At 43.2% G+C, this 26,795-nt stretch overlaps 1 protein-coding gene across 8 annotated transcripts in view; it reads right to left on the bottom strand.

Moving 5' to 3' along the window:
- The window catches only part of LOC143366313 (uncharacterized), a 350,623-nt gene that overhangs the window by 85,185 nt on the left and 238,643 nt on the right, over window positions 1-26,795 (bottom strand). For 7 of the 8 annotated variants that reach the window (XM_076807286.1, XM_076807292.1, XM_076807293.1 and 4 more), the window contains one exon: window positions 19,564-19,677. The exons of the other annotated variant lie outside the window; for it this stretch is intronic. The gene's annotated coding sequence lies outside the window, so the exon portion shown is untranslated. The remainder of the gene's footprint in view (window positions 1-19,563; window positions 19,678-26,795) is intronic. 8 annotated transcript variants of the gene reach the window in all.

Genomic DNA, 26,795 nt, shown 5'->3' with positions numbered 1-26,795 from the left:
CGTTAATTCGTCCAACTTCGGTGACCTTTAACCTGGCCACTGTGAGTCGCGCGAGGCGCGGACGTCCAACTTTCCACCGTGGTCGTTAGAGATTTGATAGGTTCTGCTACCTCGATATCGAGCACGGCTTTTGCTTAGTTAAGCAATCAGGATCGAGCACGGACAGTTAATTTCCACTTCATGCGAAGATTTAGATATCTACTTAATAGTAGGGGTCGATGTTCCCCGAGGAAAGTAAGAAGGCAATTCGTGCGACGGCGCCATCGGAATTCCTGCTCTTCGTCGTTGTTGCCATCATTTATGCAGTCTATGGCCTCCTGACTACCCCCTCAGTCTCGAAGCTCGATCTTCAGAGAATTCCACAAGCTACAATAAGGTGAATGTCCCCATTTCTGCTCATTTCGTATTTTTCTTATTATTATAAGCGTTACGTTTGTACATTTGATTTGATTGTATTTGAACGTTTACGCGAGTGTTGCACGAGCTTGGGGCTAATCAAAGTGCAGCAGAAGTAAAGAAAAACTTTTAAAATGAGAGACTCATGATTTTTCGACCGTGTTTTAGCTGGTTGTGGTAAGGAACAACGTCACTATTGGTATTCGATAATTGGGCAGAAAATAGTTTTTGCAGTAAATGTTCTTATTTAATAACAAAAACAAATACTGTATTGTGCCCAGGATGTAGATTTTTTTTACTATATTTAATTTTTTTAAGTAGAAAACAGGTGATTAGGTTTAGGGTGAAGTGAATCACCGTCATGTCCGCATTTCTACTCACCAAAATTTTATTAACGTAACTTCACAATTAAATATATGCTATAACCTCTATTTCTACTCGGAGGCATTTTATTTTTTGCTTATCATTATTTTATGCTTTACTGTTGTGTTATGAAACATCTCCATAAAAGATGTAACTTATTTTAAACTGAAAAGGCAACATATTATGTGAGCAGAAATTGGTACGAACGGTGAGTAGAAACACGTACTTATATCGCTATTTTTCATGAGCAGAAATACGGACATTTAAAGCTTTATATTTAATTACAAATTACTAATAGTTAAACATCTTGAAATATCATTCTTAAATAGTGAGCAGAAATACGGACAATTAGAGCATTATATTTAATTACAAATTACTAGTAGTTAAACATCTTGACATTTAGATCATTTTATTTAATTACAAATTACTAATAGTTAAGCATCTTAAAATATATTTCCTAAATAGTTTTTGAATTAGTTGATTATTAAAGAATTAATCAAATTACTCAGCAAATTTTGATCACAAATTTTTTACACCTTTATGACGAGTAACCTCTTAAATCAGCAGAAATTGGGACATTCACCTTATTATGTTTTTTTTTTTTATAAAAACTGAGGTTTCGTTTGAACTCATTTCAGTCTGACAAGGGGGCCTTCAGGTTTGGAAATTTCAGAAAATTTTGATACTTAGTGTAGGTGAAGTTCCCGAAGCAGTAAGTATCCAAATTTTCTGAAATTGCCAAATCTGAAGGTCCCCTTGCGAACTTCTTCCCTGAGATCCTTCAAAGCGTACGACTCCGCGTGCAATAAATCAACCGAATTGCAAATCAATATCCAATCAACATATTCCTCCAGCAGTACAACCCTCACCCACGTACATTTCCAGAATGTAACGCGAAGCAATTCGGGCGCAGTGGAACGTGCGAAATTGGAATGGTCTAATGTCAAACGAACAAACTGAAACGCTGATACTACGAGGAATTAAACGCGGAATCGACCAAGGGCGTGGAGATACCGAGCGGTAAATATTTCGCAACTAATTCCGCGTAACATTAAACAGCAATTAAGGCGATTACGTCGGGAACACCGCCGCTCATAATTATTTATTGTTCAGTCCGCGCGGCTAATTTCGCCGCCCGCCAATTAAATCCTTTTCGGCGGGCCGCGGTCGTCCCGCAAAGCGTTCAAGAGCCGTCGTCGCCCGGCCGCGATACGTATCTCTGCGAGCGACAAAGTAACCGTGAAGCCGTCGTTCCCTCGTTTCCCCCGTGTGTCGTGCACCGAGGACGACAAGTGTCCGCACGGCCGTGGGGTGGCCGGACCCCAAGGCCAATGAATATTCACGGGGCTCGCTTTTGCGGTGCAACGAGTCATTTGAATTTATACGTGCCGTGGATTATTCCTTTCCTAAACTCTCCATTCCAGGCGACTCGCGTGTACCACGGACACGGTGCGACGAAATTCGGATGCGTGCCGGCGCACTTCGGCGCAGTTCGCGCTCTTGTGCAATCGCGCTATCAATTCCTCCAGATTGCGCGCTAGACGTGCATCAAAATTAGATGGCAGAAGAGAGATTCCTTTTCGATAGGAGAGGCGATTGGTAGTCGATTTCTTCCGCAGTTTCGATTTGTCGTTGGCGAAGGAATCACTTTTGGATTGTAATTGCGAGCGTGGGAGTTGGTTTTAAGAAGGAATTCTGGCAGCTGTATATTTTTCCGGTGTTGAGAAGATGCACAGAGGGATAAAATTGCGTGCAAGTAGCAGTCTGTATCAGAGCGTTAGGCTGGGAATAGGGTTTATATAAAAACCGACTTTTGAAAATGCCGGTTTTCGAATTCCACTGTTCCCAGAAAGCCGGTTAAATCGGCTTTCGAATTTTCGAATATGATTAAAATAGTAAATAAATATTTGTACTTATTTTAAAAAATATCAGTTTCCTTAATATTGTGGAATTACAGACATATAACAAAATAAAATATACTCTATCTATGCAAAACCAAATAAATAAAAATAAATTAAAATATCTAAAATCCGTACAAATGCGTACAATTTTTGAGTTCATATAATATTTACGCATCTACAAAAATACGCAATAAAATAGACTGCATATAAAACCAAATGAAAACAAAATAAAATAACTAAAAGCCGTACCAGATTATAAATCTTCATTCCATTTAGTATTTTTCTTCAGAAAATATGAACTCATGAAGATTAGTTTTACAGTAAACTGTTACCTACTACAATATGCTTGTGTCCGAGGCGATTTCAAGTAAAATTTGTAAGATTTTTAATTAAATAATTAATTCATTTCTGGATATTAATTCTAGTATATAAACCCGGCTTTTTTAAATTTAAAAGCAGGTTAACGAATTTTACAAAATTATAAATAAACATCGGGTTTTAAACCCGATTTCTAAAAACCGAAAATCCTAACTGGAAACATCTTTCTGTCAAATATACATATCTCTGTAAAATGATTAGTTCCTGATTCATCAAATAGTTTTGATTAAAACTAACAAGGGCGTCCGCAGAATTTTTTCCAGGGAGGGAGCAACTTCGAGGTGGCGGCAAAGAGAAATCTAGTAATGAAAAAACAACCGTGGCGATGACATCGACGAATCGGATCTCGAAAGACGCGGTGCGAGTGTAGTAACCCTCTTGCATTTTTGAACCCATTTTATAGTACCAATTTGATTAAAAACTTAAAACCGTAATTAAAAAATATTCACTTTTTTTTAGTATAAACTTAATAAAGATCGGTTTTTAAAAATAAGTGATTTTTTCTAAGAAAAGCTAGGGGGTAACTGCCCCTTTCGCCCCACCCCGGGACGCCCATGAAAACTACCCTGCTGAATATATTCACTACGCCATCCGTAAGCCCTGTTACCTAATGAAGGTACAGACCATTGTTTGTCCAAAGTAGTTAATTAGGTTAGTTGTGACCATTTGCTACTAAGTAGGTTTATGTCGTGAAGCGGCTGGTTTGACCTGGTCAACGACATTTCCGAGCCACGGACGGCATTTCAGCCGCCATCGATTGACGGTGAAAGCCCGTCGAAGAACTTCTGAAGTCCGCGGAAGCGTTTACGGATTCGACGGCGTAAATAATTACCGGCCGTCAACGGCACGTACACTCATACGTCGCGGCGGATGCATGATCGATAACCGTGACAGGTCGCTTCTAATCGCGACAGACCACCTGTGCTCGCGCCCCACCGTCCCGAGTTATCGTTCGCTCATCGATTCGCCGGTGGATTAGCAGCGAATGTCCATTATCCGTTCGCGTGCGCAGGCCGGCTCGTTAGCGAGCCGTGGCGACCTATAAAATTTATTATCCCGGCCGCGCGCGCAATATCCCCGCGGGACGCGAATTTGTAATCGGAATTTCGCGGAAATTGCGTACAGAGGAGTTTAAAGCGATTCGACGCGCGCACATCGTAGAACAGATATGACGAGCGAATTCGCCGCCATGCTTCGGTTTACACGCGGCTCTTAAGCACAGCGAACAGAGGTTTTTGCGCCCGACAAAAGAAGAGAACGTGAACCGGAGAAGGGTGGACTCCGTGGGACACCGTTGATGGAGATTTGGGGAAGATGAAGCTCGAGGGTCGAAAGTCTGATCCCAAGGAGATCTGACTTAATGTGCTGTGAGTAATCTGTGATATGTATCAGGTGACTGGTGGGTTTCTCGCTAAGGTTCAGGAGCGTGTAGAGAAACCTTTCGTGGTAAAGTATATTGTACTATGACGATGAATATTATTCGGCCAAAGGGTCACCCTTCAATGCTCCTCTAAACACTTGCCTCTGCGAGATCAGTGACAAGATTTGTACAGAATTGTACTTAAGTACAAAATGGCCATTTTAACAGTAGATCTACCAAGGGGGGTGAAAATGACTTGTTTGGCATTTTTTATAATCATTACTAATTTCCAGTACATTTCGCTTTCTAAAATTTTGCACGACTTCTTCTAAAATATGCAAATAATTAATTCTGTAAAATAGTTTTGATCTTCGTTTGTTTTTTCGTTAAAATTGATACGTAGCATTTATATGTATATGATCGTACGTAAATTTTTAATTTCATAAATTTAAAACTAAGTATATTTATACTTAGTTTTCTAAAAATGTATTTGAACTGTACGAAAATAATGCGAGAAGCTTATGAAATTAAAAATTTACGTACGTTCATATACATATAAATGCTACGTATAAATATACTTAGTTTTCTAAAACTGTATTCAAACATATACGTTGTACAAAAATTGCCATAAGATACATGTATTATGTTTGCTCATTTTTTTCATTCTTCTACCATACACATATTTCGATGAAACGTACACGGTGTCAAATAGCATATTGTACTAATAATAAAACGAAGAATAGTTGTGGTACGTGTAATAAACGAGTCGGTGGTACATGCTCTGCTAAAATTACTGTAACTTGTAAAAAATGTCTTTGAATTTTATGCGTAATTATTTTCAAAATTATTATTATCATTATTATTATTATTATTACTACTACTATTATTATTATTATAATTATACAGTTTATACTCAATTTTCGCTCATAAAATAGGAAAATATATAAAAACGCAATAAAATGCTACGTCTTTTCTTAATTGACTTGTTAATTTCAAAACCATGTCATTTTGACCCCTCCGATAGAAGTACTTACTTAGGTATACCTCAATCGTCGATTGTTCTAGTGTTAAGCTCCTCCATTATTTCTAAATTTTACATAGATTCGAGGCATCCCTGCCTCCCTCGCCTCCCCGCAGAAGTATCCCCTCGTCTCGTTCAAGACCGTGCAACTTCTCGCGAAACGATGCGGCGTGCCTCTTGGCGCGGTCGTCATTCTGACAATTAAACACCCAACACGCATAGACGTCCGCGTGCCGCGTCACACACGCCAGAAAGAGTAATTTAAATCACGTGCGCCCAGAGCGGCCGCGCGTCCGCTGCATTATTTCATTATTTCGACGAAACTGTTTCATTACCGCGACACCGCTCTCCGTGTCGTTTAACGGCCGTTCATCGCCGCCGTTATCGCGACTGTTATTGTCAATATCGGGGGCGGCTCGCGCGCGGAACACCGTCTCTAAATCGTGTCCTCGCCGCGGGCGATTGGCACGTACCTTATTACCATGCAGTTTCCGGCAAAAACACGGCGCAGCTGCAGCTGACGCGCTCCACGGCGGCGAAGTGTGCAAAAAAACTTCGGCAGCCGCGCGGCACCGTCCGATGGGATTAAAATTTGCGAAACTGGCTTCCGCAGTTCATGAATAATTTTCAGCGCGGGCTTGGAAACCGACCGAAAGCCCGAACCTTGCCCGATTATGCATTTCATATTGCAACGAACGCGGTTACAATCGATAGAGAGGGAGAGAGAGAGCTGAACGAGAGAGGGCGAGGAATGTGCGAGCAGAGGTAGATAAAAATTCGGCGAAATGTGTCAGTGAAATCTAACAGTTAACAGCTGCAAAGCTACGACAGTTGCAGAATTCGAAATTTCATTAATGAAAGAATTTGCCACCTCTTCACTTTAAACCGCCGCGTGCCTTCGAAATCTGCAGTCAGTGATTCCCAACCGGTGGATCGGAAAGTATTTTCTGGGGGTTGCTACAGTTTTTGGGGCTTTTCTTTTTGACACCATTCAGTTAGAATTATATTCTGCAATACCTATTTTTAATGTGTATTATTAAACTAATTAAATCTATCTTATCTCGTACACGGGGAGAGGGGCGTTGCAGATTGTTTGAATATTATAAAAGGGGATCGCGAATGGAAAATTGTTGGGAAACCCTGCTGTAGATTCTATCAAACGCGAGTTGCAATCGGCAATCGAATGATTTCGTGGATCCTGACAGCGGGTGCAGCTTCGACGGGCGGTCAAGACGAGCAACCGAATGGCAGGATCGATAGAAGAGACGACCAGAGAGTACACTAAGGTACGCTAGCGTAATGCTGAGTACTGCACGACACTTCGTGGGCGCGGTTAAATGCTCACCAACAGGTTTCCCCCGGAGGACGGTGTTTCCTATCGTTCCGTGAAATTGTACGACCCACACGAAGCTCGAAAGTATTCTTTCGCAAATGGTTATCAACGACGCCGGTCGCTGAGAAAGTCCCTGCAACGGGTAGAACGGTCGTCGTTGCGAAATCAACCTGAAACGCGATTGAATATTCATGCAGAGAAGAGTCTGCCTCTCGGCTTCCCTCGCTCCCTCCTCGCCCCCCTATCCGACACGGAACCAGCTTGAATCCTGACGTTGGCACCTGATACGGCCTACACCGAGGCCCGTGAAACGCGCTATCAGGAATCTCTTCCAGAATGGGACGCCGCGTCCTGACGTTCAGCCGCTCGAGGGTGTCGATCATGCGCGCCGTAAACGACGATCCCCCTGACGTTTTGTTTACAGAGTACATATAACAAATCTCGGGGGGTCTGATTTTGCGCCGGAAGACGATAATGGTCGAGTTCCCGATAGCACGTCCAAGTCGCTCCGAAGGATGATCGATCGCCGCTGTTTATCGGGTGTTGCATCGAAGAAAGGATTAATTGATACTGACACAAGTGTCGGGAACTCCATCGTGCTGTGCTCGATCGGCCGGCACTTCCGGCATCACTTCTGCTTGGACAAGTTTGCAGGGAAAGTAGAGATTCTTAACTGTTCACGAGTAGGTATTCCGTCCTCATTAAGGCGAATGCCCCGATTTCTGCTCATTTCGTATTTTTCTGATTATTATAAGCGTCACGTTTGTACTGTAGTTGCAACTAAATAATTCTAAATTATTCGAACATTTACGCGAGCGTTGCACGAGCTTGGGGTTGATCAAAGTGCAGCATAAGCAACGGAAAACTTTTAAAACGAGAGACTCATGATTTTTCGACCGTGTTTTAGTAGCTGGTTGTGGTAGGAACAGGGTCACTATTGGTATTCGATAATTGGGCAGAAAATAATTTTTGCAGTAAAAGTTCTTATTTAATAATAAAAACAGATACCGTATTGTGCTCTGGATGTAATTTTTTTTTACTATATTTAATTTTTTTAAGTAGAAAACAGGTGATTAGGCTTAGGGTCAAGTGAATCACCGTCGTGTCCGCATTTCTACTCACCAAAATTTTAGTAATAGAACCTTACAATTCAATATATGCTGTAACCTTTATTTCTACTCGAAGGCATTTTATTTTTTGCTTATCATTATTTTATGCTTTACTGCTGTGTTATAAAAATCTCCATAAAAGGTGTAACTTATTTTAACCTGAAAAGTTAAATTTAATTACAAATTACTAGTAGTTAAACATCTTGAAATATCTTTCTGAAATAGTTTTCGACTGGCTGATTTATTATTAAAGAATTAATCAATTACTCTGCAAATTTTCATCACAAACAAATTTTTTACACCTTCTTTCTGACGACTAACCTCCTAAACGAGCAGAAATTGGGACATTCACCTTAGTAGACATCTCATAGGACGTGACAAACATTTACAATACATTTGTGCATTCCCATTGTATATTGTGTACACCCAATACCATCATTTTGTAAATAAACAGTGCAACTTTACTTCATAAATGTGTGTACTTTAGCGAATAAAGATGACAGTTTGAGAAAGTGCGTTTTCTGATGTGCAGATAAAGAAAATTTTATTGCGGGCCAGGAATGACTCCGTTCCTCTTTCCTTCTCCACCATCAGACGGTTAATACCTAGACGGACGATGATTTATCAGAATCAAACGACACTCGACTCTTTCGCCAAGAATTCTCAATTTTCCTAAGTCTCCAAGCCATTCAAGATTCTTCCCGCCCTTTGTTTCGACGGGACCTAGGACCGATACCCCGTACGTTTGCATCCGTTTGTTCGAGCGCGAGGAAAGAATCTTCCGAGCCTCGGTCCAGAGCGTCGACTTATTGCCAGAGTTTCCGAGCAATTTCGCACACGCCACGGTACGTAGGGTAGTGGCGGGCGAGCGTTGTTCCTCGGATGTGAGAAGTGGCGAAGAGGAGGTACGCGCGAGCCCGTGGAACGAAACTTGGCGACCTTTCAAGCCGGAATTCCGGGTCTCCGTCTCCAGCTAGGGCTTAAACGATGGAACGAGTCTACTCTCGTCGTATCCCAGAAAGACAGCGAATCCCCCTGGGGAGGGGTCGGCTCTGCGACTTCCGAATTCGCGGCACGAAAACGACGGAGGTGGCTCTCCTTTTCCAGGAGAAATTCTCGCGCTAAGCGCGAAAATACGAGCGCTCCCCCCGCTTCGCCAACGCGCGTTTAACGCTAGGATTTAAAGCGGAGTCGAAGGGACCGGCAAATATTTTAATGGGACGTCCCGCGGGGCGACGGTGCGCCGCTGAACTTCGCTCGTAATCCTTTAAGTAAAAAATGGGGGCGAAAGGTGTCGCGGGAAAAGAGGAGATCCGCTGAAGAACGGTGGATGGTCCAGCACTCGCATTCTACTTCTGTGTTACACAGTCTCTATTCCTCCAAGATTTACACAATGGTCATTCTATTCCAGTTCGTCCTCGATATTTTCTGATCTTCTATTAATGTGCCGCTGAAATAAAATTGTCTTCGGCAAATTCGGTTGGACGTGACAATTTCAGCTCCTTCTTAAGTGTCTTGGCCAGTGGAAGTCTAAAATTACTGGCCCCGTGGTCCGAGTTCGTATCTGAGGATCTTGCTAACGATGTCACGCATCAAACCCTCGTGTCACGAAACCAGATGTTCCTGCTTACGAGGATCGCGACCGACGGGGGGGGGGGATTCTTTCTTAATGAAAGTCGACAAGCGTAACGGGGCACGAAACGATACCGCGATGCGCGAAATTTATTCGGTGCATTAGTACCACGTGTTACGTAAACCCCTCGCGAACCGGATGCGGCAGCGTTCCTGCTGCTTGCGCGAGTCCGCTTAAAGAGCAGCCAAAATCCTCTTGGAGCAGCTTCGCTCAAGTGCTGACGCGTTTACACTGCGATGCTTTTTACGACGTGCATTACAGCACGCAGTTTTAAGAGCGATAAAGTGCTTGTGCATTTTAATAATTCTGCGCGCCACGCGTTGCTTTATTTTTCCGCCAATAAGAGCAGCACAGTAACTGTTGCAATTAGGTAGTTATTCTTCTGAATTCACAAGTGTGACCTTCGGAGCGATTAGAATAATTGAATAATCCTGTTCAATAGGGGGAACACGGTGAATCGTTCCTTTGAAGATTAATTCTCTCCCCGGCGGTCGCTATCTAAATGAGAAAGTACCTAGACTCGCGCTAGATGAGACAGAGATCCGTCTTTGCGACCTCGAAAGCCGCGTAACACTTTCGTCAAACAGGCCAGCGAGTCAAAAGTCTACCCGAGACAAGAGGATGGAAAAGGGCGGTGATGAAACGGCCGACCCTAGACTCACCTTGTTCTCTCTGCTCTTCTCGTGAATAGAGCCCTTTTTATAGCGCACTCATCTTTCGCAATCTTGTCCAACGATTTTTTGCCTGTCTTAGAATCCATTCCCTTCTAATGGCAACGATATTTATTTAAAATGCTGTGACATTCATCGTTGGAATTGAAATTAAAATGCCAGCATTACCTGCCATGGAAATCAAGCGAAATCTTCTTTCTCGAAAAATCACGCAGCCACTAGAATAGTTTTTCAACTGTTGCAAGTGCTGGAACGCGTGCCTTACGCTGAAACGCAGCCAGGCGATTAACCGGAAATTGCGAAAGGCAGCAACTGCATCCTGCCGCCACGTTTCAATGAATCACGCCGCATGCGATTGATAAATGTAAGAAGACAAGATATCGACCAGAAATACCTTCTCTCGATGGTTCCACAATCGTCGTGCGTGGCAACTATGCCTGTTTCGTCGGGACACAATGCAAAGACCCGCGGCGATAGGTACATTAACGAGAAGAAAAAGTTTGTCGTTCCAAAGTCGGATGGCACGTAACCCTGTTACGCGGTCGCGCGAAAGGCATTTCGAAGAAGAGTTGGGAAACAGCAGACAGAGGAAAAGGGGGCGCTTTAAGGGGTTACCTACCGTCAGGAGGTAGAAAAAGAATCGAATCTTTGGGAATTTATTTCAGAAAGTACATGCATATTTTTATGCATTGGCTTTTGAATTGAGACGAAGGACACTTTAACAGGTTATTTTATTATGTTTTGGTATAAAAATATTTAGTTATTGCACAATTACAACTGATTATCCCAGAAGCTGTTTTTAGAAACATGTTTTGTGGTGACCAACATTATTCGGAACTGGGTTGTCTGAAATAAAACAACCAAGAAGATTTAGTTAGTACAATAGTTTATCCAGTCTTTAATCGTTCCGTTTTATAAAATATTAATCCGGGACAAAATGGCAGATGTTTAAAGTGAAACGATCGATTTTCGTAGAAAAACACTCATTTTTCATCCGTAAAATAAAAACTATGCATTGGAAAAGCAAATGCTTCGATTAAAGACTAGATTTGACTGTCTAGAAGCAACCTACAAAATTTCAGAAAGATTGGTGAAGCGGTTTTGGAGAAATCGTGGTCACCGGTCTAAAAACAGCTTCCGGGAAATCAGTTGTAATTTTGCAATAACTAAATATTTTTATAGCAAAACATAATGTAATAACCTGTTAAAGTGTCCCTCATTTGAATACAAAAACCATTGCATGGAAATATGCATGTACTTTCTGAAATAAATTCCCAAAGAATCGATTCTTTTTCTACCTCCTGAGGGTAGGTAACCCCTTAAGACTTGCTCCGCCTTGCTAAGGGCATCAACACGGGCCGTGCTCGCGCTTGTAAAAGACGACCGTGTTATCTTGTCACAGCGAGGGAGTAACATTTTTACGCTCGTCGTAACCTTGAAAGCCACAAGTAGCGGCGCGCAGAGTTTACAGATATGAAAACGAGCCGGGAATTTGACGAATGTGTTTACGTACTCGAGAAACTGCTACTGGATTCGTTCCGTGAAAGTTGCCGAAGAAAGAATGGCAAGAACCCACTTTCTAGCAACCGGGGTAATTTAAATTTTGCCCCGCTACGTTCCGACACGAAGCAATCCGCGGATTGGATTCTGGATACTTACGGAATATTGGAATTCTCGGTTATCAAACTGAAAGTTCAAGTTTGGAGATATCGCGCCTGAAGTTTTTAAACGACCGGCTTCGAAATTGTTTCGCCATTAATATTGGAGAAGCTTCGTTGAGATTTTTCATGCGCACCGTTCTTACGACGGATCCAAAAGAAATAATGAAGCCGCGCACACACGCTCACGGCGCGTCAAGGCTTTTTATTGAGCTTGAACCTGGCGTAATTGAACCAACACAGAAAGAACTTCGTTGCTCGCACCTGGAGAAGTGCACAGCAACCAGAATGAATTATGGGAAGCTACTTTGACGGCCGAAAAAAAGGCTACTTTCGAGGCATGTTTTTATTAAAAAATGTAACTTTCTCCGAAAAATCTTTAACACCGTATGAAAATACATATGTTTAATTAATATTTCATGCTTCTGTATTGAACAAATTTTTAGTTATATGGCCACAGCGTGCGATAAGGTTAGGTTCCAAAAAAAATTTAAAACATTCGTGTAAGTTTCCAGCGTTGGCTCGGAAATAAAAAATTCGAACGTTCAGATTTAAAGGAATATTAATTTTTGAAGAAATGCCAGACTTTGGAAGAAAAAGTATCAAAAATCAATGCTTTTTTAATGTTGCGATTGGATGAATTATTCAATCAAAACAGCAGTAAGCTTGACCGAAGATAATTTTATTACGAATATTCCCTGAAATTTTCAAGTGAATCTGATAAAAATTGATTGAGTTATTAAGCTGCCTGGTTTGAAAAAAGCCGTGTCGAGAAAATCGCGTTTAAAGTTTTGGAAAGATTTACTTTCTGCAACTCGAAGACAGCAGATGCACACGGTTTCGTCATAAATTTGCCAATGATTCTCTAGCTAGCCTAAACAATATACCTATAAGCTCATAATCCCTTTTATTATAACTGACATAAACTTTTCGAGCGATTGACACTATGTTACCTATGCGTGTCATCCCGAGATCCACTTTAGAACTGTGCAGGTCTTTTTTGGGACCCCAAACATTATAGAAATTAACAAAAAAAATCGAAGAATTCTTTTTCAAAGTGGATTCCCCTCCTAAGGAGTTACATTGAATCGAATGAGAGCCTCGCATTCGCAGCGCCTGCATTCGGAAAGTGCTTTTCCGTGACCGCGCGATCTCTTGTGAAGGTTTTAGGGTGACCTACCGAACGACTACACCAGTCATCCGCCAGTTATACGTCCATCTTGCCGAGGGGTGAAAGCGTGGCAACGTGGACGACTGGAGGGCTTCGAGTGTCTTTTTACGATCCCGTTTCCGCTGGATTCGTGCGACCATGCTACCCCTAGAAATACCCGCTGACCCTAGAAGAGGGTGTATATAAATTCGAGCATGCCACGATGTGGACTTTTATATATAAGGCTCTCGAAACGCTCGGTCGGGCCTCCGGGACCGTGTATCAGCAACTATGGGGACAGAAATGGGTGAACGTGAGCTCACAGAAGCTCCCTTTCCGAGTTACACGCCTCGCTTAACCCGTGAGACATCATACCGAACGAAATTCTGCGTGAGAATTACAGAACGCGCGACGACAATTCGCTACTCGATTGCCAACGTCTGATCCTTAAAATTATGAAAACGTGGAGCGATTTATCGGGGGGGGGGGGGTGGGGGGCGAAAGGCAGCCCAGCGTTATGAATTGGAGATTCAGTGACGCACGAGTCGCTCATCATGATCCATCGCGCTATAAATACCGATGCGCCCCTAATGAAGACGCAACACGCCGCGCGCCGTCACGGTTGCTCGCCACTCGCCACTCCCATGGGGCAACGCAACTGTATTCTATACATCTGCAGATAAATCGCGCTGAATCGCTGTTTGATCGCTCGCGGTGGATGCACGGTGTTTGGCAAACACTCGCGCACCGATGTCCCAGCGCGTCGGAGAGTGGCGTTCCCAGCAGAAACGAAGATGAAAAGGCGGCGCTAGGGTGGCGGGAAGATCGGAACACGGTGGCCCTCGCCTGGCGGAGGGCACTTTCGGTCGGTCTCCGCGCTTTAGAGGCGACGGAACACGAACAAATTTATCCCCTCCCGTTGCGCAACGAGAAAAATGTGCACCGTGAACGCTGTGCTTCCTTCCGTTCGCTGGAGAGCAAAAGTTTACCGCTCATCGAGGGACGAGACCTCCGTGGCGGCGGGTAATCCTCGAGCCGTGGCGCATCGTCAATATGCACAGGGATATCTCGCGTCGTATTTGTTCTATAAGGAGTTATGAAACACGGGGATGTATCGCCCCTAGGCCATCCTTTGGACCCGCGTTCCGGCTCCTTTGAAGCCGAGTCCGTGCAAACTTCGATCAAATGGCTGACACCGCGACACGGAGGTTGGTAAGGTCCCGTATTACACTGTCGCGCGGCGTCGAGGTGGCGAGAAACGGTGGACACCTCGGGGAAAGCAATTTTATCCCTATCATCAGTGGACTTCAATCTGCTGTCGATTTGTAATGCGATTCAATTAGACGTTTAACCTTCTTTCATATCTATCGCCGATAACGATACCGAATTGACAGATATCAGTCCAATGAACACTTTACAAATCTGACCCATTGCAATCTAAGTACGACTCTCCCCGCCCTATACTGAAGTTTAAGGGGTTATTCCGGTAATCACGCCGCAAAATTTGGCAATATTCAGGTTTTTTCTCTGTGAATACAATGAATAACAATGTCAAACTTTTTTTTTCATTTATTAAGTTACTTGTAATGCATACGGAACAAGTTTTTAAATACACTTTTAATTGTGTTTTTTCAATGTTATATAGAGGTAAAACATCGCGCCTTTGAAACGACGGCGGGAGTGATTTCAGCTTGCAGACTCGTATGAAACAAAAAAAAACAAACTGATTCTTAATGATTATGAGTACCGCTATCGCAGGTGCCAGAATTGGCCACGTAAGTAGAAATTTAACAAAATTGCGCGCATTCAAACTTCAAATAACAGTGGAAAATTTCGAGACTTGAAGTTTGAATGCGCGCAATTTTGTTAAATTTCTACTTACGTGGCCAATTCTGGCACCTGCGATAGCGGCACTCATAATGATTAAGAATCAGTTGGATTTTTTTGTTTCAGATGAGTGTGTGAGTTGAAATCACTGCCGACAGGGAGGTAGTTCTTTTCAAAGCCGCGATTTTTAACTGCAGATAACCTTGAAAAAACACAATTAAAAGTGTATTTAAAAAACTGTTCCGTAGGGGAGACCGGGGCTAGTTGATACGTTTTTTCAGTTTTCAATTTTTTTTTCATATTTGTTTGAATTAATTACTTGATAACAAATATGCTAAAATATACTTGGGTCTTTCCTCTTTAATATAATATAAATGAAAAGTTGAGAATATACATACAAAATGAATGAAAAAATGTTATTTGGACGAAGGTAAACTGTATCAATTTACTCCACTGCAGGGCTAGGCTAGTTGATACGTTATTCTGCTTTCAATTTTATTAATTTTTTATTTAAATTAATTACTTAATAATTACTTAATAACAAATATGCCAAAACATACTTTGGTCCTTCCTCTTTAATATATAGTAAGCGAAAACTTGACAAAATACGTACAAAATGAATGAAAAAATGTTATTTGGACGATCAATTTGGATGTATCAAAACTATTTACTTTTTCTCTACATAAACGAAAACAGTAAAAAAAAACAATTGTTAACATCAATGTACATACACGTACGCTTGATCGTAGAAAACAATTAAACAACAATCGTCATATATCTCGCTCAAATGGAGCTACATATATACGGTGTCGAGATAATTCGTCTGTATCAACTTGCCCCCTGTGTCAACTAGCTCCGGGCTCCCCTATACATTATAAGTAGCTTAATATATGAAAAAAAAGTTTAACATTGTTATTCATTGTATTCACTGAGAAAAGAAAACCTCAATGTTGCCTAATTTTGCGGCGTAAATACAGGAGTTAACCCCTTAAATCACCATCACATTCTGATTTCATTAAACGCAGCACAAATGCTGTACCTACATACGTACAATCTTCAGTACTACACACACATATTTGGAGCACGAGGGTCGTGCTCGAACATTGCACCTTTTAAACCCATCAGAATGCGCTTTCCTGAACGCCGCTGCTCTTCGCCGCTTACTTTTCCCCCAAGCGTCCCGTCGTTGCCTTATAAATGAGGCGCTCCCGTAATCCCAGTCTTTCTGTATTATTTAATTTTCCCCTCGCTCCGCAGCTTCGCCGGCCGCTGGTTTACACTATCCACTCGCTTCGCCCAACCCCGCCGACCGCTTACCGCGTATTTACGTTTCAAATGATCCTTTATGCGCTCGCGTTCCTTGGCCATTCTCGGAGCGGTCCTCCTTCCTCCCAGAGTAAAGACTTTATTCTATTCCGCTTGATTCTATTCCGCCGCGTTGCCGCGGACACGCGGGCGCGCGTTCGTGACCGGGACGCCGCGATCCGGCGAGATTATCGGCTCGGACGGGGGAACCGGTCGCGAAAGGCGGGCGGCCCCGATCGGAATTGCTAATTAGGCGCGTGTAAAATTACTGTAAATCGACAGCGCCGACTATTATCGTAAACAGCCTATCCTGCCGTCGAATATTTCACCGCCGAGTGGGGGCGCGGGGGCGGCCGACGCGCGTTTATCTCGCGCGGCCAGCGACGGATCGCGGGGACGGGCTCGAAAACGATTTTCCACTTTACGAATTAACATTCGACCTGCGAGGACAACCGACTCGCGGCTCCGTGCCCACTTCGACGCCACGGTGAACCGCTCCGACAGCGATGCTGACAACGAGGAACAACCGAACGCGGAGAGGAGGCCCAGCGCTGTTGGCAAGATTAAACCCTCGCCGATGCAGGACGATGCGCATGCGAATCCTTCGCTTTGCCATTCTGTACGCGCACGGGCGTGTAACGTTTCAGGGAAACGAAGGCTAATTTACGAGGGACGCTATGTTCTTTACTTTCCTTTCAAAGTTTTGCGCAAATCACAGTGCCAGGATGGATCATACCGCGATGAAACAAGGGTCATAGAAGTTTAAGAGGGAACACCACTGTGACGACCGAAAAAGTAAGCCATTCTTAAGAATTTTTTTTCAGGAATAATTTACAGTTTTCGTAAAAAAAAATCATCACCTGCCTTTAGTACACTGTCTTAAGAGACTAGAAAAATAAAAATAAATAGGAAAACATCCATAAATTTTAATATATTAATTCATCTAGTAGACCCCTCCACGCGAGCTTGTCGAAGGTATAACTATGGAACAGCAGGTCCGAAATCAAATTTCATTTTTTTCTTATAAACTATATGAGTGTAGTTTCCGTTGTACGTGCCGATTTCTTAAACAAATTATTTTTTGTAAAAATGGTACGCTTTAGAAGAAAAGTTTCGAAAATCCGCGAATAAAATGGACAGTTTTTCGAGCATATTTTAAAAGATTTGTTTTCAATCAAAGAATCCGTACGTACAACGGAAATTACACTCGTATAGTTTATAACAAAAAAATTAAATTTGATTTCGCACCTGCTGTTCCATAGTTACACCTTCGACCAGCTCGAGTGGGGGGGTCCAGAGGATAATTAATATATTAAAATTTATAGATGTTTTTCTATTTATTTATTTTTTATATAGTCTCTTAAGACAGCGTACTAAAGGTAGGTAATAAATTTTTCTTATGAAAACTGTAAATTATTCCTGAAAAAAAATCTTAAAAGTGGCTTACTTTTCCGGCCGTCACAGGTATTCCCCCTTAACAAGGAACACTATTCAATTGATGATGGAATGGCGCAGATTTTTTTATATAAATCGAAAGTATATGTCACGAAGGTCACAAAAATGAAAGCTAAAGATGCTCCCAAAAGCTGGTTTGACCTTGAAAAATCCACAAAGGTGGAACCGGGGAAAGAAGAAAAATGAGGGAAAGGGAATGACAAATCCGTATGTTCATATTTAATTATCTCTATCATATGAAAATACATTATAGTAAAGATATATAGTAAGATATATAGTAGAGATATTTAAATTTGAACAGACAGATTTGTAATTCTCTTTCCCTCATTTTTCTTTTTTCCCCTGTTCCACCTTTGTTGATTTTTCAAGGTCAGACCAGCTGTTGGGAGCATCTTTAATTTACATTTTTGTGACCTTTGTGATATAGACTTTCGATCTATATAAAGAAATCTGCGTGATTCCATCATCAATTGAATAGTGTTCCGTGTAAGCGTTTGCACAGAATGAAATCATTTTCGAGCACTTTTGTGGAATCGCGTGATTACATACTGTGACGTGTTTCGGTCGAGGGCTCCTGCGTCCCCGAATACTCGAAACGTTTGGAATTTCAGATTCATGAACGTCGCGAACGGCGCATGAATTAGTCGGGGAAGATGGTGTAAGTTTAATCGGGACGGGACGCGCGTCCTTGATATCAGCTGGGAAACGCAGGCGCGGCGTAGCGCGTGCCTCTCCGCTTCAAATTACACCTCGTCTCGTTCCCGTTCCTCCAGGGGCTACAAATCGTTCGAGGATCTAGATCTCCCGCGCGCAGTCCTTGCTCCACTTCGCGGCAACGGCTCACACGCGCCTTTCAATTACCGTAATTCCTTCACGGATGCCATCCCCCGTTCGCCTCCTCTTTTATTTCGCAGTGGAAACGTTACGTCCTGCAGCTTAATAGACGTTTCCATTTCGTTCCGTTCCAGTCGCGACTGAACAACTGCCGAGAACTTGGAAACGATTCTTTTCGTCGTAGTCGCCGTTAAATTCCGTTTATCCCAAGCTTGCCCGGCTTTGATCCCTTCTGCAGAGCAACAAACTGCTCCCGCGAATCCATCGTAAAATTATAATCTCCTGGCCTCGTTGTTACATTCGAAGCTGGACCCATCGGTCGGTTTTATAACCGAACGTCAGTTACGGGGGGCGGATATTACGAAACGGGGAACGTTAAATTGTCAGATTAAGTTTACGCTAATTTTAACGTTTCCGCATCCGCGCTGCCGACGCGCTCGCTGAAAGCTTTTTATTACTTTCTCTGCCCTTTCCACCTGAATCTCTGAAGGATTTTAATGCTTTCGACGTTCCCAGCACTCGGCTCCCACTTATAACCGTGCGTTACATCCGACTGCGCGATACAGAAACGTTCGCAAGACTGCGAATGTCCCCTGGAAGTGTGACTGGCGGAAATGTTTGTAACGGAGTGTAAACCAATTACTCTATCTTTCACCGAGCAGTCTTGGCGCTCCTAATACATCCCGACGACACAATTACTGTATTCCTACGTGCTTCTACCAACGCTTAACAATTTCGCGTTCCTTATTATCATTCATTACCCATTCAGGCCATTTCGCTTTCAAGGCCTTAAAACATCCCTCTCTCTCCGTCGCTAGCCTACAGCTCCATGAAACTTTCAAACGGCTCCGCGCAGGATGATAAAATAAACGTTTCATCCCCCCGTGCCCTTCCACGCGTCTACTTCATTCCGCTATTCAGCGCCCCGCTTAGATTCACGGAAGCTACGACTCTTCCACGCGAGGAACGCGATGGAGCACGGTGGAGCGCGAAAAACGAGACGGCCGACCGCGAGGATATAACGGAGCATAGCCGGCGCAGCGATTTCGGCTTTGCCCGGGGCGAGGATATTCGCGGCGGAGCCCACGGGGGCGGGCGAAATGACGCACGGCGACGGCCGATGCATAAAAGACGAGCGCAGAAAGTGAGAAAGGGTGTGTGTACCCTACCTGGTGTGGCTGCAGGGTGTCAGGGATGGGCCGTGGTGCTATTAGCCAGCGGTGCTTACGGGGCGCATAAGCGCAACCTCCACCTCCGAGCTACTCCGGCTTTGTCTCTGCATCCTGAAAAAAGCGAGAAATAAACGGAATGAGTTTCAACGCGTTAACGCGCCCCCGTCGCTCAGGTAAACGCGCCGACGCGGCGCGTAGCAATGCTTGCAGCGCGCGCGAGGATATAGCCCAATTTGTGATTCCGAAAGTGCTGCGTGTATGGAGTGATCCTATGCTTATTTCATTCCACGTGATCCACAGGCGCAGCGGTAAATGCTCCGCGAGGCATTACCGAAACTGTAACGGCCAGAGATTTAAATCCTCTGGTGGGTTCCGCTGCCCGAAATTGGGGCTGCATTTACTCGCCAGCCGCGTGTTCTCAATGAAATTCATTTTTCCCCGTGCACCGCTCGCGCGGCATTTATAAAATACATCGCAATTAAACGAGCAACCGGTGGAATAATAGTAACAACAGCGTTGGAGGTTGATTGTTCGTTTTGGGGGGTTTGAGGGTTAAATAATAGTCCTACTTGCAAGGGAAGCTAGGCACCCGGGAGATTCAGAAAATTATGCAACTTTGTGTGCAAGTAGAGTAGTTCATCCGTAACACGTATCTATTTTTTGTTGATGTCGTAGTGTGGTTTTGGGTGGTGAAATCACAACTTGGATAAAATGCAGAGAGAAAAGAATTTTCCGTGGAATATCTCGAAAACGGTGAGAGATATTGGAAAGAAGTTCGAACAAAAGTTGCATCTTTTTTTATATCTACAAAACTGCGTCAAAGTAATTATCGAATTAAATATTGGTGGTGGGGGTATTTTCAAAAATATGGATATTTCCATAATTATTTTTACGCACTTTTGCAGATATAAAAAAGATACGACTTTTGTTTAAACTACTTTTCGATATCCCCTACCGTTTTCGAGATATCCGAAAAAATAGAAAATTCAGCATTTTTGGAGGGGGCATTTCATCCCCTAACATCGCACTATGGCACCAACAAAAAATAGTTCTGTGTTACGGATGAACCACTCTACTTGCACGCAAAATTGCATATTTTTCTAAATTTCCGGGTTGCCTAATTTCTATATTTTTTGTTACGTTAAATGGACCTTGATGTGGGGTAGGTCTGCTTCGGATATATGCGAGATAAATTCCATTTCGCGAAAGGGAAATTTTGTACGAGTTTTATTCAGTCACTAATTGATGTTTTTAAAGAGGACCTGCCTTCTTTCGGAGTGCACCACGGTTTTCGGTTGATACCCGTGTATGGCGAAGTTCTTGTAGGTCTAATCGAACCATTGTTCCGTAGGGGTTATAGAAGCTTGATGTACCGAGAGCTCGAACTACTCTGCTTTGTCCGGGACCTCTGTTGACTTGGCCTTTTTCGAGCCATTTGGGTCGTAGGGAACCAGGACACACGTATTGCGTATTACGAAGCTTGTTTCGCGAGTGTTGGAAAACGGATTTCGGTTAAACGCGGCATCCTATTCTTCTCTAACTACGGAATATCTATCTTCTAAGGCTAATTTTAGTAGAGCTACTTTTCAGCAGTATTCTGTTCGGTAGTCCACTAACCCTTAACCGGTGGCATGGAGTCTGGAAGACTCCTACAGAATTATTTTTCCCAGATTTTAATTCGATCCTCTTTTACAATATGTGGCGGACGACTTTCAGTAGTTTTGAACAAAACACGCAAATGTATCATTTCAAATACGTAAAAATGTCGCTACTAAATTATTAAAGAGGAGTCTGTGAAACTCCACGTCACAATTAATACCACAAAGTGGGATGTCACCGGTTAAGGGGTAAGAACCTCCATGCTAAAGGTTGATAAATAGAACAACTACAAGCTTCACAAACCACAACGAATGCTGAAACTCTGGACAACATAAACATGCCAATTAGAGATCCACCCACCCAGTAGCTTTCAATGGTATAAAGCTTCGCAACCTAATAAGCCACAAAGACAACCTTTTACGTATCAACCATCGAGGATATTTCCATACTGATACAGCGAATGTTATGCACACTCACTTAGAGTTTAACAATGGGTTGGAAAAAACGGTTATCTATGAAGTTCATTCAATTCCCGTCGCACAATAAATTCGAATCACTGCCACGCGTATCCCAGCGCGCACCGAAATCCCTCAAAGCACAGGGATATTCTTTTCTGATTCAAGAATCTCCTGTCGCATGTAAATACCGAAAGTTCCCTTTGAAATGCAGGCTGTCGAACAGACCATTTTGTATTACAATATCGCTGCTGGATACACGGTGAAAGTTTGATATTAAAAGCAGAAAAAAAAGGAGAGAGAAAGATAAACGCAGTTGGGCGAGGATTGATGGACGAAAGCGCAGCTCGGCGTGGCTGCAGCCACGAGCGCGGCGTCGTATCGATATTCGAGCAGCGTGCGCGATTGAACGTCGATACACGCGGCCTCGCCTCTCGCAGGAAGCACAACCAACGTACAAAAACGGATGAATATACACAGTTATTGTTCGTCGGTTTCAGCGACCGCCGCGGGTACGAAAGAAGTTGCGCGATATTTTCTGGAAACCGCCCGATTCGTCGTCCCTTTGAGCACGCGTTTAATAAAACTCGTTCGCCGTTCCCCGCGAACTACGTCCACCGCTCAAAGTACCTACCAGCTTCGAAACACCCTCTGGCCCTTCGCGCCCCTCGATAAAAAACTAACTGCTAAGTTATTACGCGTCTATATTATTCTTCCATCCGCCCTCCCGCAGTGTATAAACCAGTCAAAGTATACAAGTATTCGAGCTTTCGCGTGCGGGATATTACGTTGCGCTCGGCTGCGGAATAATTCCGCGACAGAACGCGCCGGGCGATTCATCGTAACGTTAAACGAGGACACGCGCAGTCAACGTTAATTGTTTGCCGAATTAATTCGTGTCCACTGGCGCGGAACAAATCAAAACACCGCGGGCTGCGGAGAAGAGCGCCCGATGATAGCGCAAATTATCACCGGTGGTTAAATATTTCCATTACCGGCGATCGTTGTACTTTCTGGCCAAGAATACGATTAATTACTAATTACAATTAACGCTTTAATCAGTCGCGGCGAGCAGGATGTTACGATGCACCCGGAAGTTCGGGGCGCGCGCGCGCGCGACCGCGTAATGGGCCAGAGAATAAGGGAAGGGCGGGAGCAGCTCGGGCAAAAGTTTATATTGGATTTCATATTTAATGCAACGCGCACCGTTGCTGCCGCGAAGCCTGTCCTCCCAGATAAATTATTTATGTCGGCGCGCTTTGTCTCTGTCTGGCTGGCAGGGGTTAACCCCGCGCCACCGGGGACGATGGCAGATGGAGAAAGAATGCGGGAGTGAGAGGCAGGGCTAGGGGATGATCGTTGAGAGGCTGCGATAAGCCCTGAACTGAACGAAAACCGTCGATCCTCCGGGGCGCGTTTACGATGAAATCTTGCTGACTTGATGGGGGTTGGCCCATCGAAGGATGACCTTAAATGGCACAGAGACCTAACCCGGCTCTCGCGATATTGCAACGATACGGAGTACTTATTTTCCATACTTTCTCACCTATAAATAATCTGCCATTTTCTGTAGGCACTCTAATGTTATAATTGGCGAGTTAAAATCAACGCACGTGGATACGGAACGGATACGTGTGCGCAGACCTTTATACGTTCTAGGTTGACCCAAGTTTTAAAAAATTAGCTCCGATACATACTTATGGGGCCGTTTCCATAAAAAACCAAGCTAAGGTGTGCTATGTTTTTTTTCGGAAGCTACACCTTGCTATGATTCTGAAAAATCGCTCGCGGGGGAATCTCGTGCTACGTCGAGCTAACTTACCCAGATAGACTTTAAAGTGAATTCATGAGATCGTCCTGAGATGTCGAAATGAATTTATCGAAAATTTGAAGCAATGTACAGTAAATTCTGTTTGAATAAATATATAACATCAAATTTACCCAAATTTTACATCGTATCATGAGTTAAATTCTTGATCACGCAATGAACCAATACATTTACTTTGATCAATATTGCTACATCGTTAGAATCATGTTAATTTACTAAATATGACTAAAGCATATGTTGTAAATATAATGTAAAGTGATGATGGCAATTTGCAATCATCGTGTGCCGCATTGATTGCTGCAAATGTGATTCAAATATGATCCCTATTTTTCAATGCACAACTGTAGGTAAATTTTGCACAAATATAAGGTAAATAGATGACGCTTTGACGCGGGAACGTTCGCAATCCGCTTTCGAGAATGATCGGATAATTTTTCATTTTGTGTAAATATCAGCAGCACGTCATGACTCAAATATGATTCAAATATGACCTGAACAGAATATCCTCATCGAGTGTATAAAGATTGCTACAATATTTTCTGTTCTAATTGCATCATTACATGTCTTAAATTTAACGCCAAGGTGAGCACTCACAAAGCGCACAACATTGTTGCATTGCGTGATTTAATATTCGATAAACTTTACGCAAATTTGCTGTAAATTGTCTGGCTGGGTAGGTTCCGAAAAAAATACTAAGCTCAGCTTAGTATTGTGCAAGGACAGAATTATTCGCAAAACGCGCTAAGAGACGCGACGTAGCGTTCGTCGCGGAGCATCTGGGTGCAAACAGAGGACGATCGAGGTGTGGGCCTCTGTCCAATAACAATCTAGCGAGACAAAAGACGTAGGTCGTACATAAATCATCAGTTAGGTGGAAATGTTTATTATTTGTTTGAAAAACTCCATTCGCATTGTTTTACCACCCTTAAAAGTTAAATGTCAGCCTCCAACGGTTTTGTGAAACCAAAATTCGTATTCTGGGGTTTATTAAAATGTAGAAAGCGAATGTGAACCGTGTTTTGTAAAGAAAAATTGTTTACAACCACGTTATTTAAAACGAATTACACATTTTAGCTCCTAACGTCACTATTTTTCAAGATAGAATTATTTTAATTATGTATAAAAATTATGTAGAGTTGCAAATATTCGCAGCTAAAACCTGTGAATATGTACTCCATAAAGCAAATAGCACAAAACTGCACAAACATTTTCAGGTTCCACGAGGTTCCTGGGTATCTAGAGCTTTTCCAACGAAAGCTGTTGAAAAATTCCATCATTTTTACGATTTTATTTTAAATTTGTTCGCTGGAAATTAAAATACTCATGGTTGAAGCATGATTTACTACTTACTTGTACCCCTGCAAACCATTATTCAAAATACCAACAATTTAAATCACGATACAATTGAACACATCTCTGACTCAGCAGCTTGTAGTATGACCAAGATTCATTCATTTTTTGGACCAAGATTCATTCATTTTTTGGACCAAGATTCATGATTTTGGACTTTTGTCCCGCTAGACCATCAACACAGACCACTGTGCGACGCGTCGAATAAAGCAGTTGTTGATAACCAGCCAAACGAACGACACCTCTTTTAGTAACCTTCCCCGACTCCCTTACAATTGTTAGCTTATTAGTAGATTTTGGTGGAAACGGTCCCATAAGGATGTATCGAAGGTAATTTTTTAAAAGCAAGCAATGCACAGATTAGCTTAGCTTCCATGTGGATTCCCGACTTTAGGGCAGTCGAATTTATATATAATAATGATTGAAGCTGCTGCATCTTAATTATTTTTACAAATGGCGCACTGAAAATCGCGATACAGCATTGGCTAGCTTGACGACCAGGCGCCTGACGCAACGGAAGCCGCATCTTGACGTAGATGCTCGCTGACGCTGAATATACGAGGGAGAACGTTCCAGGCGGGTTTGAAACTTTCCGGGATGTTAAGTTTACGAAGACGGGATCTCTGATACAGGGCTGAGCGCGAAGTTCCAAGGGTCTGTAATATTCAACAATATAGATTCACGGTAGACGGGAGTCGTAAAAATCATAAGAGCGTTAGCAAACACGTTCACCCGTCCCGCTGGAAAGGATACATAAATTATCAGGAGATTACACGACGACAGAGGTAGCCCATCACCGTGGCTCTAATCGTTTCATGGCTATCGATCGAGTTTACTCCATAATTTTCCTGGAACAGGGTGCTCGTTGCTCGAGAGCAAAAAAACCTGGCGACGAGCAGAAAGCGCAAAGCTCGAGACGACCTGTACGACTTTATCGTGGCTCGAGAAGGGCTGTGATCGATGTCTTCTTCGTTACCCTATTCCGCGGTATTACAGGGTTGATATCCTGCGCCAAAGTAGCAGATATCAACCGAAAGGGCATCGCTAATGGTTCTGAAAGCGCCACCCTCCCGGTAACGAGCAGCTGCAACCTCGAATTTCAGATATTAACCAGCATTCCGAGCACCGCCGTACTTTTCATCGCGTTTTACACATCTGCTTAGACCTCGTCGCTGTTCATTACGTATGCTAACATCTCCGAGGGTTTCCGGAGACGTCGATTCAACGGGGCAATTCTGTCGTTTCGTGACGGGGCCAGCGAAGGGGCTCGAGCGTCTTTCAGCACACGCCACGAATTTCCATCGTGCTCCCATTCCCAATCGAATACTGGTCATTAATCCTCCCACGATTACACGAAGAGCGTGATCTGTTAGTGTAATCACACCTCGTTCCAAAGCGCACCGAATTATGGAAACGATTCTCACGCGCGTTAAGTGAAACTACCGGAGGTTCATTCACAAACCACTAACTCGTTAATTTTTTATGAACCACTGACTGGTGTACGATCGTGATCACTCGCGGTACAGTTTCTGCGGTACCGTGTGTATTTTTCACTTCGAACGCTCCGAGTCGGTTTAACGAGACAGACTCTTTGCGCGGTACACCTCTAACTGTATTAAACTTTCGAGCCTGAAAGTTTACCGCTCGAGTTAAAGGTCTCGGCGGTGATAGAGCCACGAACTTTCAGCGCTTATAAGTTTCAAATATGCAAGTTGCAATTGAAAAATGTGAAAGTGCCCTTGACCCGCTTGCCAATCGATCTTCCTACGTGAAATCGTACCTGACACCTTGAACTTCTGCCAGTCTCGCGATCCAGAATTCCGTGCACGTTTGACGCGTATCAAGGATTCCCCGTTACCGCAGATTTTTATCCACTTGCAGAACATTACCACGCAACATCCTCCAAGTCGTCGGGCTTTCTTAATATCGACTCACAAGTTTCCGAACGGTGATTTATAGCTTGACCGTAAATAACCGTAAATTTTCATTTCCAATTC

This window comes from Andrena cerasifolii, chromosome 2, assembly GCF_050908995.1.
Source record: "Andrena cerasifolii isolate SP2316 chromosome 2, iyAndCera1_principal, whole genome shotgun sequence".
Classification (NCBI taxonomy): domain Eukaryota; kingdom Metazoa; phylum Arthropoda; class Insecta; order Hymenoptera; family Andrenidae; genus Andrena; species Andrena cerasifolii.
Note: the sequence above shows the minus strand (reverse complement) of the source record. Positions and strands in the feature narration are given on the sequence as shown.